We start from the raw sequence: 11,977 nt of genomic DNA, 5'->3' as shown, positions 1-11,977 counted from the left end.
GAATGTTTAATTGTCCCTATCCTTCCCCTCTTATTTGAGTTAGCTAATGTTGTAACTCTCTGGCACGGGAAATCAGCCTCTAAATGACCCATGTCATCAGCGAGCCGACAAATGATCATTACACTGACAGGCTACATAGATTATACAGTCATATCAAAACCACCTAGACCCATTCGCACTTCAATGTTAACTAACTGTACATGAACGTTAGTAGCAAGCATTTGCAGCTCTGACCTCTATCATTTGATTTGCTTTTATGTGATGTGAATGAACGGCCTAAACATTATGGCTCCATTATAGCGTTCTCTGCTAATTTATTTGAATTTAAATTTAATTTCACCTTTACCAGGTAGGCTTGTTGAGAACAAGTTCTCATTTGCAACTGTGACCTGGCCAAGATAAAGCGTAGCAATTCGACACATACAACACAGAGTTACACATGGAATAAACAAAACATACAGTCAATAATACAGTAGAACAAAAGAAAACAAAAAGTCTATATACAGTGAGTGCAGATGAGGTAAGTTAAGGAAATAAATAGGCCATGGTGGCGAAGTAATTACAATATAGCAATTAAACACTGGAATGGTAGATCGGCAGAAGATTAATGTGCAGGTAGAGCTACTGGGGTGCAAAGGAGCAAAATAAATAAATAAACAAATACCAGTATGGGGATGAGGTAGGTAGATAGATGGGCTGTTTACAGATAGGCTAAGTACAGGTGCAGTGATCTGTAAACTGCTCTGACAGCTGGTGCTTAAAGCTAGTGAGGGAGATGTGAGTCTCCAGCTTCAGAGATTTTTGCAATTCGTTCCAGTCATGGGCAGCAGAGAACTGGAAGGAAAGACGACCAAAGGAGGAATTGGCTTTGGGGGTGACCAGTGAGATATACCTGCTGGAGCGCGTGCTACGAGTGGGGGCTGCTATGGTGACCAGTGAGCTGAGATAAGGCGGGGCTTTACCTAGCAGAGACTTGTAGATAACCTGTAGCCAGTGGATTTGGCGATGAGTATGAAGCGAGGGCCAAACAACGAGAGCATACAGGTCGCAATGGTGGGTAGTGTATGGGGCTTTGGTGACAAAACAGATGGCACTGTGATAGACTGCATCCAGTTTGTTGAGTAGAGTGTTGGAGGCTATTTTATAGATGACATCACCGAAGTCGAGGATCGGTAGGATGGTCAGTTTTACGAGGGTATGTTTGGCAGCATTAGTGAAGGATGCTTTGTTGCGATATAGGAAGCCGATTCTAGATTTAATTTTGGATTGGAGATGCTTAATGTGAGTCTGGAAGGAGAGTTTACAGTCTAATCAGACACCCAGGTATTTGTAGTTGTCCACGTATTCTAAGTCAGAACCGTTCAGAGTAGTGATGCTGGACGGGCGAGCAGGTGCGGGCAGCGATCGACTGAAAAGCATGCATTTAGTTTTACTTGCGTTTAAGGGCAGTTGTAGGCCACAGAAGGAGAGTTGTATGGCATTGAAGCTCGTCTGGAGGTTAGTTAACACAGTGTCCAAGGAGGGGCCAGAAGTATACAGAATGGTGTCGTCTGCGTAGAGGTGGATCAGAGAATCAACCAGGCGAGGCAATCATTTGAGAAACCAAGGCTGTCGAGTCTGCCAATAAGAATGTTGTGATTGACAGAGTTGAAAGCCTTGGCCAGGTCGATGAATACGGCTGCACAGTAATGTCTCTTATCGATGGCGGTTATGATGTCGTTTAGAACCTTGAACCTTGAGGTGCACCCAGGACCAGCTCTGAAACCAGATTGCATAGCGGAGAAGGTATGGTGGGATTCGAAATGGTCAGTAATCTGTTTGTTAACTTGGCTTTCGAAGACCTTAGAAAGACAGGGTAGGATAGATATAGGTCTGTAGCAGTTTGGGTCTAGAGTGTCACCCCCTTTGAAGAGGGTGATGACCGCGGCAGCTTTCCAATCTTTGGGAATCTCAGACGATATGAAAGAGAGGTTGAACAGGCTAGTAATAGGGGTTGCAACAATTTCGGCAGATCATTTTAGAAAGAAAGGGTCCAGATTGTCTAGCCCGGCTGATTTGTAGGGGTCCAGATTTTGCAGTTCTTTCAGAACATCGACTATCTGGATTTGGGTAAAGGAAAAATGGTGGGGGCTTTGGCGGGTTGCTGTGGAGGGTGCCGGGCAGTTGACCGGGGTAGGGGTAGCCATGTGGAAAGCATGGCCAGCCGTAGAGAAATGCTTATTGAAATTCTCAATTATTGTGGATTTATCGGTGGTGACAGTGTTTCCTATTCTCAGAGCAGTGGGCAGCTGGGAGGAGGTGCTCTTATTCTCCATGAGTTAGTACTACAGGATGAAAATTTCTGTTTGAAAAAGCTTGCATTAGCTTTTCTAACTGCCTGTGTATGTTTGTTCCTAACTTCCCTGAAAAGTTGCATATCATGGGGGCTATATACGATGCTAATGCAGAACGCCACAGCATGTTTTTGTGCTGGTCAAGGGCAGACAGGTCTGGCGTGAACCAAGGACTATATCTATTCCTAGTTCTACATTTTTTGAGAGTGGCATGCTTATTTAAGATGGTGAGGAAGGCACTTTTAAAGAATAGACAGGCATCATCTACTGACGGGATGAGGTCAATGTCATTCCAGGATACCCCAGCCAGGTCGATTAGAAAGGCCTGCTCGCAGAAGTGTTTCAGGGAGTGTTTGACAGTGATGAGGGGTGGTCGTTTGGTCGCAGACCCATTACGGATGCAGGCAATGAGGCAGTGATCGCTGAGATCTTGATTGAAAACAGCAGAGGTGTATTTGGAGGGCAAATTAGTTAGGATGACATCTATGAGGGTGCCCATGTTTACTGATTTGTGGTTGTACCTGGTAGGTTCATTGATAATTTGTGTGAGATTGAGGGCATCAAGCTTAGTTTGTAGGATGGCCGGGGTGTTAAGCATGTCCCAGTTTAGGTCACCTAGTAGCACGAGCTCAGAAGATAGATGGGGGGCAATCAGTTCACATATAGTATCGAGGGCACAGCTGGGGGCAGATGGAGGTCTATAGCAAGCGGCAACAGTGAAAGACTTGTTTCTGGAAAGGTGAATTTTTAGAAGTAGAAGCTCAAATTATTTGGGTACAGACTTAGAAAGCAATACAGAACTCTGCAGGCTATCTTTGCAGTAGATTGCAACACCTCCCCCTTTGGCAGTTCTATCTTGGCGGAAAACGTTATAGTTAGCAATGGAGATTTCAGGGTTTTTGGTGGTTTTCCTAAGCCAGGATTCAGACACGGCTAAGACATCTGGGTTGTTAGATTGTGCTAAAGCAGTGAGTAAAACAAACTTAAGGTGTAGGCTTCTAATGTTAACATGCATGAAACCAAGGCTTACGTTTACAGAAGTCAACAAATGAGAGCACCTGGGGGGTGGGAGTGGAGCTAGGCACTGCAGGACCTGGATAGTTTTTTTGGGGGGGGTGGGGGTTTACCCCTTTTTCTCCCCAATTTCGTGGTATCCAATTGTTTTAGTAGCTACTATTTTGTCTCATCGCTACAACTCCCTTACGGGCTCAGGAGAGACGAAGGTTGAAAGTCATGCGCCCTCCGATACACAACCCAACCAAGCCGCACTGCTTCTTAACACAGCGCGCATCCAACCCGAAAGCCAGCCGCACCAATGTGTTGGAAGAAACACCATGCACCTGGCAACCTTGGTTAGCGCGCACTGCGCCCGGCCCGCCACAGGAGTCGCTGGTGCGCGATGAGACAAGGACATCCCTACCGACCAAGCCCTCCCTAACCCGGACGGCGCTATGCCAATTGTGCGTCGCCCCACGGACGCGGCCGGTTACGACAGAGCCTGGGCGCGAACCCAGAGTCTCTCATGGCACAGCTGGCGCTGCAGTACAGCGCCCTTAACCACTGCACCACCCGGGAGGCCCAGGACCTGGATTAACCTCCACATCACCAGAGGAACAGAAGAGAAGTAGGATAAGGGTACGGCTAAAGACTATATGAACTGGCCGTCTAGCACGTTCAGAACAGAGAGTAAAAGTAGCAGGTTTCTAGGCACGATAGCATAGATTCAAGGCATAGTGTACAGACAAAGGTAAGGTAGGATGTGAGTACATTGGAGGTAAACCTAGGCATTGAGTAATGAAGAGAGAGATATAGTCTCTAGAGATGTTTAAACCAGGTGATGTCATCGCATATGTAGGAGGTGGAACAACATGGTTGGTTAAGGCATATTGAGCAGGGCTAGAGGCTCTACAGTGAAATAAGACAGTAATCACTAACCAGGACAAGTAATGGACAAAGCATATTGATATTAGAGAGAGGCATGCGTAGCCAAGTGAACATATGGGTCCAGTGAGTGGTTGGGCTGACGGGGGACACGGCGATTCAGACAGTTAGCAGGCTAACAAGCTAACAGTTAGTAGGCCGGAGCTAAACAAGCTAGCAGCTAGTAGACCAGGGCTAGCAGTTAGCAGACCAGGGCCCGGCAGTTTAGCAGTTAGCAGACCGGGTTAGCAAGCAAGCAGATAGCAAGGGCTAGAAAGTTAGCCTTTGGGGGGGTGACGTCGCGATGGGGAAACGCTAGCCAAGAGTAGTCATCCGGGATTGCGGTTAGCTAGTTGTGAAGATCCAGATGAAAATGTTCAGTTTGCGGTAGGAAACCGGGGATAAAAATAACAGGTCCGTTATGCTCTGGTTAGAGTAACGTTGTTCGAACTGGCGAGAGCTTTCCGAGCTGATGACCGCTGGCAATGGTTTGCTGACTGATATCTGGTAGTTAGCTGGCTAACTTCAGTTGAGGGATTCCAGATCCGAAGTAAATATAAATACTTTAGGAAAAAAAAGCAGATCCACGCCACATTGGGTGAGGCGGGTTGCAGGAGAGTATTTAGATGATGAGGTTTAGCAAAATATTTTAACGGATATGCGACGAAAAACATGTAAAATGATATATACAAGGGACACGACAGGACAAAGACGTCTGATTGCTACGCCATCTTGGATACAATAAGATTTAATAAAAGGTGATCAATAACAGTCAATAGAAATACAGTTGAATTATCTGTCCCTGGTATGAGTGGGTGACTGGAAGAACTGATTACAGAACATGAGAGCCTATTACTCTATGTAAGCTTTTAGATATTTGATGAACATGAATCACCGTTGCCCCTGACGATACATGTCTGTGTGTGTGTGCGTGCGTGTATGACGTTGATTGTTTTTCCTTCTTCCTTTTCCTACAGATGGATTTTTGACGGCCTCTTCAGAATTAGTTTGTTCTTTGGGGTCAAAAAGAGTATAGACTTTTAAATAAATCATTTTTTTTGACTGGCCTTCTGATAAGTTTACTGTACACCAGTAAACATATGAAGGCCTGGTCAGGTTATATCTTGAACACCATCTTAATCACCAAGACTAAATCATGACAATATACTGTATTACCACTATGTGTACTGAGGGTAATATGTATTTAATTCTGATGTAACTGTAACAAGCCCAAACTAAGTCATTCTGATTGAAATGGCATTGCTGAAAACCAAAACCAAACACAGAAAGAAAAACACAGCACCAATAGACAAAAATGATTCTGCCATTTGCATCAGAGACATGGGGAAACTAACGTGTATATTACAGTAACCTATAACCACCCTCCAGAACTGCTTCTGTTGTTACTAATGGACAGCCCCCCGTAAGCCATCTCTATTCAGCTGAGATGAGAGTATTGAAAAGTGGACAGCATATGCTCACCTGAGCCCTGCATGTCAACGTGAGTCTTAATATTTAAGAGGCTGTGTGTGTGAAACTGCAAGCCACGGCACTTTCTATGGGCTTGTGTGTGTTACTTCAGGCAGCTGGAGCTTACTGGGGCTTCATGAGGGAGTGAAGACCCTTATCGTGTGTGTGTGTGTGTGTGTTAGGATTCATGCTTTGAATTTTTCATCAGTCTCTGGGAACAGCTGACAAGTCTTGAGGCATTGCGTATGAGCACTGTAGGGGTGTGTGTGCAGCTCTCTCGGAGATGGGATTTGACCCCAACCCTCCAGCTGCTTGCCTGCCTATCTAATCTATAGGCTACATGCCTCCACAGCAAACATTTATGTCCCATTGTATTTTCACACTTTTTATCAAAGCAGTGGACTTCCTCTTTCCAAGTTATAAACCTATGACTTATTAATCCATTGTGAAATTCAAACATCTCCCCCAAAATTATATTTGGAGGAGGATGAAACTGACTCATGATTCTTACTGTATTGTGTTTTCAATTGAGACAGCAGCTATTAATACATATTTATCTCTTTTAATTTATAATGATTATTATGAAAGCGTCTATCAGTAGCTATCTGGCGTTTTGTAGGAAAGATTACAGGCAAATGAAGGCGGCATTGAATCAATTATTTAGGCTGAAAAGTACAAAGCATCATACATAGCATCGCAGCCTGCAGCGAGGGAGCAAGCAGCGAAGGAAAATTAGGTCAGTTTCATAATATTCCAGTGGGATCTCTCCCAGCACTGCAGCTGCACAGTTAAAGGGGAGGTCTGAACAATTCAGAGCAATCAAACCCTATTTTTGCTTAGATAGATCAATGAATATTTGGAGTATTTTGAACAAAAGTGGCCATGAATATTCTCAAGTTTCAGATGGATTTGTTGTTTATTTATTATTTATTTGAGAATATTAAAGGTTGTATTTTATTCAAGTTTTGTTGAATGATTGATGATTTATTTCCCCCTCCCCTTTAAATCCAGCTTGTTGTTGGCCTGCAGTTCATTTTAGGAGAAGGGTTGAACCAATCGGATGATCCTATGCGCTTATATCTGGCAAAAATAAAGTTATTGTTGGGAAGTGGGGGTAACCTCAAAATATAAGTTGAACTCAAAATAAACCCACATTCACTAATGTACTGTATCAAAACAATGGTTACAAGAGCCCTACTTTAGTAACTGTCATTTGTACAGTATAATCTACTTTATTCAAGCACTGATTTTAAGATTTTACTGGTCTCGGGATAAAGATATATACAAAAGCATATTTATGACACTGTCTCCAGTATGTACAAGCTAGTCTGTATTGTGCTGTATCATAAAGTAGTTGAGGTTTCAAAGTGACTGTCTGAGTGCCATCAGGTGCGCCCTGCCTGCCCTGCCATGGGCCCTGTGCTACCCTGTTGCTGAGTTTTAATGAACGCTTGAAGGGTGGATCAGTCTGGCAAAGCTCCAGGGTTCTATCAAAGAGAGGGGGATTTAAAGCATGATTATGCTGTCTGTGAGAGCTCCATCTCCCATAGACTCCCCGAGACTACAGCCTGATACTCTGGAGCTCACTCAGCACACACATCATACTGCTCGACCTGCAGTATACAGTCTGCACACCGTCTGTCTCTATCGCTGTCTCTATCTCTGTCTCTTTCTCAAAACTCTTAGGGGACGGATTAAGAACGGTGAGATGAGATGTGGTTCATTTCTCTGCTTTTGCGTAAACTGAAGCCATAAGTGTATGACAAAGTTGATGTTTTTCTCGGACTACAGTACACCCGCCAACACGTTTGGATAGGGTAGGCCAAGGGAAACCAAAAATACACTGCTGCCTGTTCTTTACTGAATGCCCTGTCTTCTGAATGCCATGTTTCTCATGTCTGAGGTGACCGCGGTTCATTCTGTGGTGGAGGAAGTTCACATCTTTGTTTTTTGTTTACCTTTCCATTATGACCTTGAGTCAGTCGGTCATGTGGTCCCTGCAGATCTCTAAATACATCAACACATGCACAATGTCTCAGCCTCCACGCCGCCTGCCCGGTCAGACAATGACAGACATTGTGGCCTTGTTATTGAAGGGAGACCTACATAGACAAAGGGCAACCAGTTCCAGGAGAAATTTAAATGATTTGCTGGTATTTCTTTTTATTTCAAAGTTCACACTTTTAATACAAGACTTAACCTACAGTCACTTAACCTACAGTCCTTTAGCTTGGTTCCACATCTGCCAACTACTTTACAAATGAGCAAAGGAGTTTGTAAAATGATATTACAGATCTGAGTCAGTGATAAAAATGTATCCAAAATTGAATAAAGTATTTTTGGTGAACAAAATTCCTCCAGAATAACTTTCTTTTTAAAAGTTGTTGTGGAACTGTCAGTGAAATGCCTCTCAACTCAGTGGAAAGTGTGGCTGGAGGGAGTTATATCAACTACATGTTTCAGCCAGCCTGCCAATCTACTACAGGGCTTCATTTTCTTTCTCTCCCTCCCACTCTGGGTTATGTTCAGCATTTTTCCTTGGGCCAATTTTCAAACGCCTGCGCGCTTTTGACTGGTCCAGACAACTTGTAAAATGAATATCAGTTAGCTATCACGTTGATATGTTAAATGATAATAGCATACTATAATATTGATGATATATCAGCAGACTCATTGGCCTTTGATGTTTACATTTTCCTGGTTCAGTAGGAACTGTCCCTGTACTGCAGTCAGCAGTTTTCACTATCATATATCACTTCCTAGAATCATAGTAGCTAGTAGCTGTTTTGATATATCTACTACTGATGTAACCTGAAGTGTCTGATGAAAAGTGTTAACATATCTTTTAGAAGCTTCATTTATTCCTGTTTTATTTATGTAGCCTAGTTGTTAATGGTGTTAAATAAAATATGCCCTACACACAACAGTTCTGTAGCTTTCTGTTAGGGATAGTGCAGGACCAGTAGATCTTTTCATTGTAGACCTAATTTTCCCTATTTGTTGAAGGCATTTTTGGAAGAGAAAATAATATCCATCCCTACCCACACATCTGCCACATCTACAGTTCACTTCCAGTTAGGCTAATTCTGCTGTGACTTCTAAATCACTCTGACAGAGCTGGATCAAATGTAGGAAGCAGATGAAAAGAAAAAGAGAGACAATGATCTTTTTCCTTTTTTTGCGTTTTCATTCCTCGTGTCCCCTCACTGCCTCCACCCCCTGCTGGTTCACCATGAAAATTGACAAAATATATTGATTCTCGGCTAGCCAGGCGAGTTTGATAAACGGAGTGTATTGTGGTAGAGTGTTGGCAAATTTACTTTGAAGCATTGCTTCCATCCGGTTCACTTCCCTCTTCCTCCCATTCCGTCCTCACACCCGCTGAATGACAATAGCCTAATGTCGTCACCGGGAGAGACAACTCATCTAACTCTGCGCTCGCATCACCATGCCTAGATGACAGCTGGCCAGGAACAGGGAAAGGAAGATGGAGCTTCTCTGCCCTCTGGGATTGATGCGTTTTCCTGGCGGCACGTCCCCTAAACACAATCAGCAAGGTTAGAGAGCAGTCAGAGCAGCCACCAGTATGTGTCTCCACCCCCAGGGCCAGGGGCAATTTACATGGAGATAACATTGATCAAAGCTTCCCATTCTCCCTCCCGGCTGCATCAATGGCAGAACACTTGAAAGAGTATCATGGTGTTTTAGTGGCAGAGGAGCTATTCTATATCTGTGAAGAGGGGTTGGAGGAGGGTGACAGCCAATGCTGAATCCTCTCAATGGGCTCGGTGGCATCTCACTGCATGACAGGTCGCTACGGTCGCCACAGCCACGCTGTTGTGCTTTGAAGAGATGAATACATCCAAGTATAAAAGCATCATATCTTAAGGTAGGGTTCGTCAACTAGGTTTGTCCTCGGGCCAATTCTTTTCTGAGCGAATAGTAGACAGGCAGAATGTAATTAGCATATAATATTAGCACAGGCCACACTACAAATAGGCCTACACTACAAATTGAACAACATTTGTAACTGTGTCAGTGTGCTCTGCGCCCGGCCGGCCACAGGAGTCGTTAGTGCACAATGGGATAAGGACATCCCTGTTGGTCAAACGCTCCCCTAACCCGGACGACGCTGAGCCAATTGTGCCCCGCCCCATGGGTCTCCCGGTCGCGGCCGGCTGCGACAGAGCCTAGACTTGAACCCAGAATCTCTTGTGGCACAGCTAGCTCTTAGACCACATGGCCACTCAGGAGGCCCCAGGTGCCCATGTCTGCGTCAACAGCCGGCCGCCGCGTCCATGCACTGGCGGATGATGTGCATAGGATTGTTCTGGAGAGGCTCATTTTTCCCTGGCTATTGGTGAGAGTTCTGACAACACCGATGTAGCACAGTTGTGTGTGTATATATATATATGTCAATTTTTTATGGAATTGGCTTTAAAGAAGAGCTACTGGCACTGATTCCCCTCGAAGGACACACCACCGGGGACATCCTTTTCACAAAGCTGGAACAATTGTTTACGCAGCATGGCCTGTCATTCGGAAAAGTAAACTCTGTGGTCACCGATGGGGTTCCTGCTATGGTGGGCAGACACAGGGGCCTGGTCAGCAGCCCCCCAAATGAATGGCTTGCATTGTCTCATCCATCAGAGTGTGCTGTGTGCCAGACTAAACGCTGAGCTAAAGGATGTGATGGATAAAGTAATGCCCATAATCAACTTTGTCAGGGAGACATCAAACACACAACACCGTCTTTTCCGCAAGCTTGTGACAGAATCAGAGGCCACCAATTATGATCTCCTGCTTCACAATAACGTGAGCTGCATGACCAGGTTGTGGATTTTCTCAGAAAAAGCCAAATGAAGGCAACAGCTGACCACCTTCGTATTCTGGAAATTGAGGAATTACCTGTGTAACAGAACACAGATGGTGTTCTTTAATGGAACCTCTCCAACAAAATCAAGGTAGAATCAGGAATTCCCCAGGGCAGCTGTCTAGGCCCCTTACTTTTTTCAATCTTCACTAACAACATGCCACTGGCTTTGAGTAAAACCAGTGTGTCTATGTATGCGGATGACTCAACATTATACACGTCAGCTACAACAAATGACTGCATCGCTTAACAAAGAGCTGCAGTTAGTTTCAGAAATGGTGGCAAGGAATAAATTCTCCCTAAATATTTGACACATCATTTACTAAACCTCAACTAAATCTTGTAATAAATAAATGTTGAAATTGAGCAAGTTGAGGTAACTAAAGCGCTTGGAGTAACCCTGGATTGTAAACTGTCATGATATTGATACAACAGTAGCTACAATGGGGAGAAGTTTGTCCATAACAAAGAGCTGCTCTACATTCTTAACAGCACTATCAACAAGGCAAGTCCTACAGGCTCTATTTTTGTTGCACCTTGACTACTGTTCAGTAGTGTGGTCAGGTGCCACAAAGAGGGACTTGCAATTGGCTCAGAACAGGGCAGCAGGGCTGGCCATTGGATGTACATAGAGAGCAAACATGAATAATATGCATGTCAATATCTCCTGGCTCAAAGTAGAGGATATATTGACTTCATCACTACTTGTATTTGTGAGAGGTATTGATTGACATGTTGAATGAACCGAGCTGTCTGTTTAAACGACTAGCACACAGCTCAGACACTCATGCATACCCCACAAGATATGCCACCAGAGGTCTCTTCAAATTCCAAGTCCAGAACAGACTATGGGAGGCGCACAGTACTACATAGAGCCATGGCTACATGGAACTCTATTCCACGTCAGGTAACTGATGCAGTAGAGTCAGATTTCTTTTTAAACAGATAAAAATACACCTTATGGAACAGCGGGGACTGTGAAGCAACACAAACATAGGCACAGACACATGCATACACACTCATGATAACATACGCACTATACACACACATACACATGGATTTTGTGTTGTAGATATGTGGTAGTGGAGTATGGGCCTGAGGGCAAACACTTAGTGTGTTGTGAATTCTGTTATGAATGGTATTGTCTTGGCAGCAGCTAATGGGGATCCATAATAAATACAAATACATACAAATGGTGGAAAAACTTTACTAGGAAGCTTGAGTTGTTGGATTTGGACTTGTCATCTGGAAGCTACTGAACTTCAGCACACTGGAGAAACGACAGGCAGAAGGACAGCATAGTCACAGAGGTGATGGAAGATTTCATCAAGCAGCTGAGGGACAACTTCTTAATCAGATTTGAAGACCACAGCATGCCCAA

The sequence above is a fragment of the Oncorhynchus kisutch genome, linkage group LG17, assembly GCF_002021735.2.
Source record: "Oncorhynchus kisutch isolate 150728-3 linkage group LG17, Okis_V2, whole genome shotgun sequence".
Taxonomy (NCBI): Eukaryota; Metazoa; Chordata; class Actinopteri; order Salmoniformes; family Salmonidae; genus Oncorhynchus; species Oncorhynchus kisutch.
Note: the sequence above shows the minus strand (reverse complement) of the source record.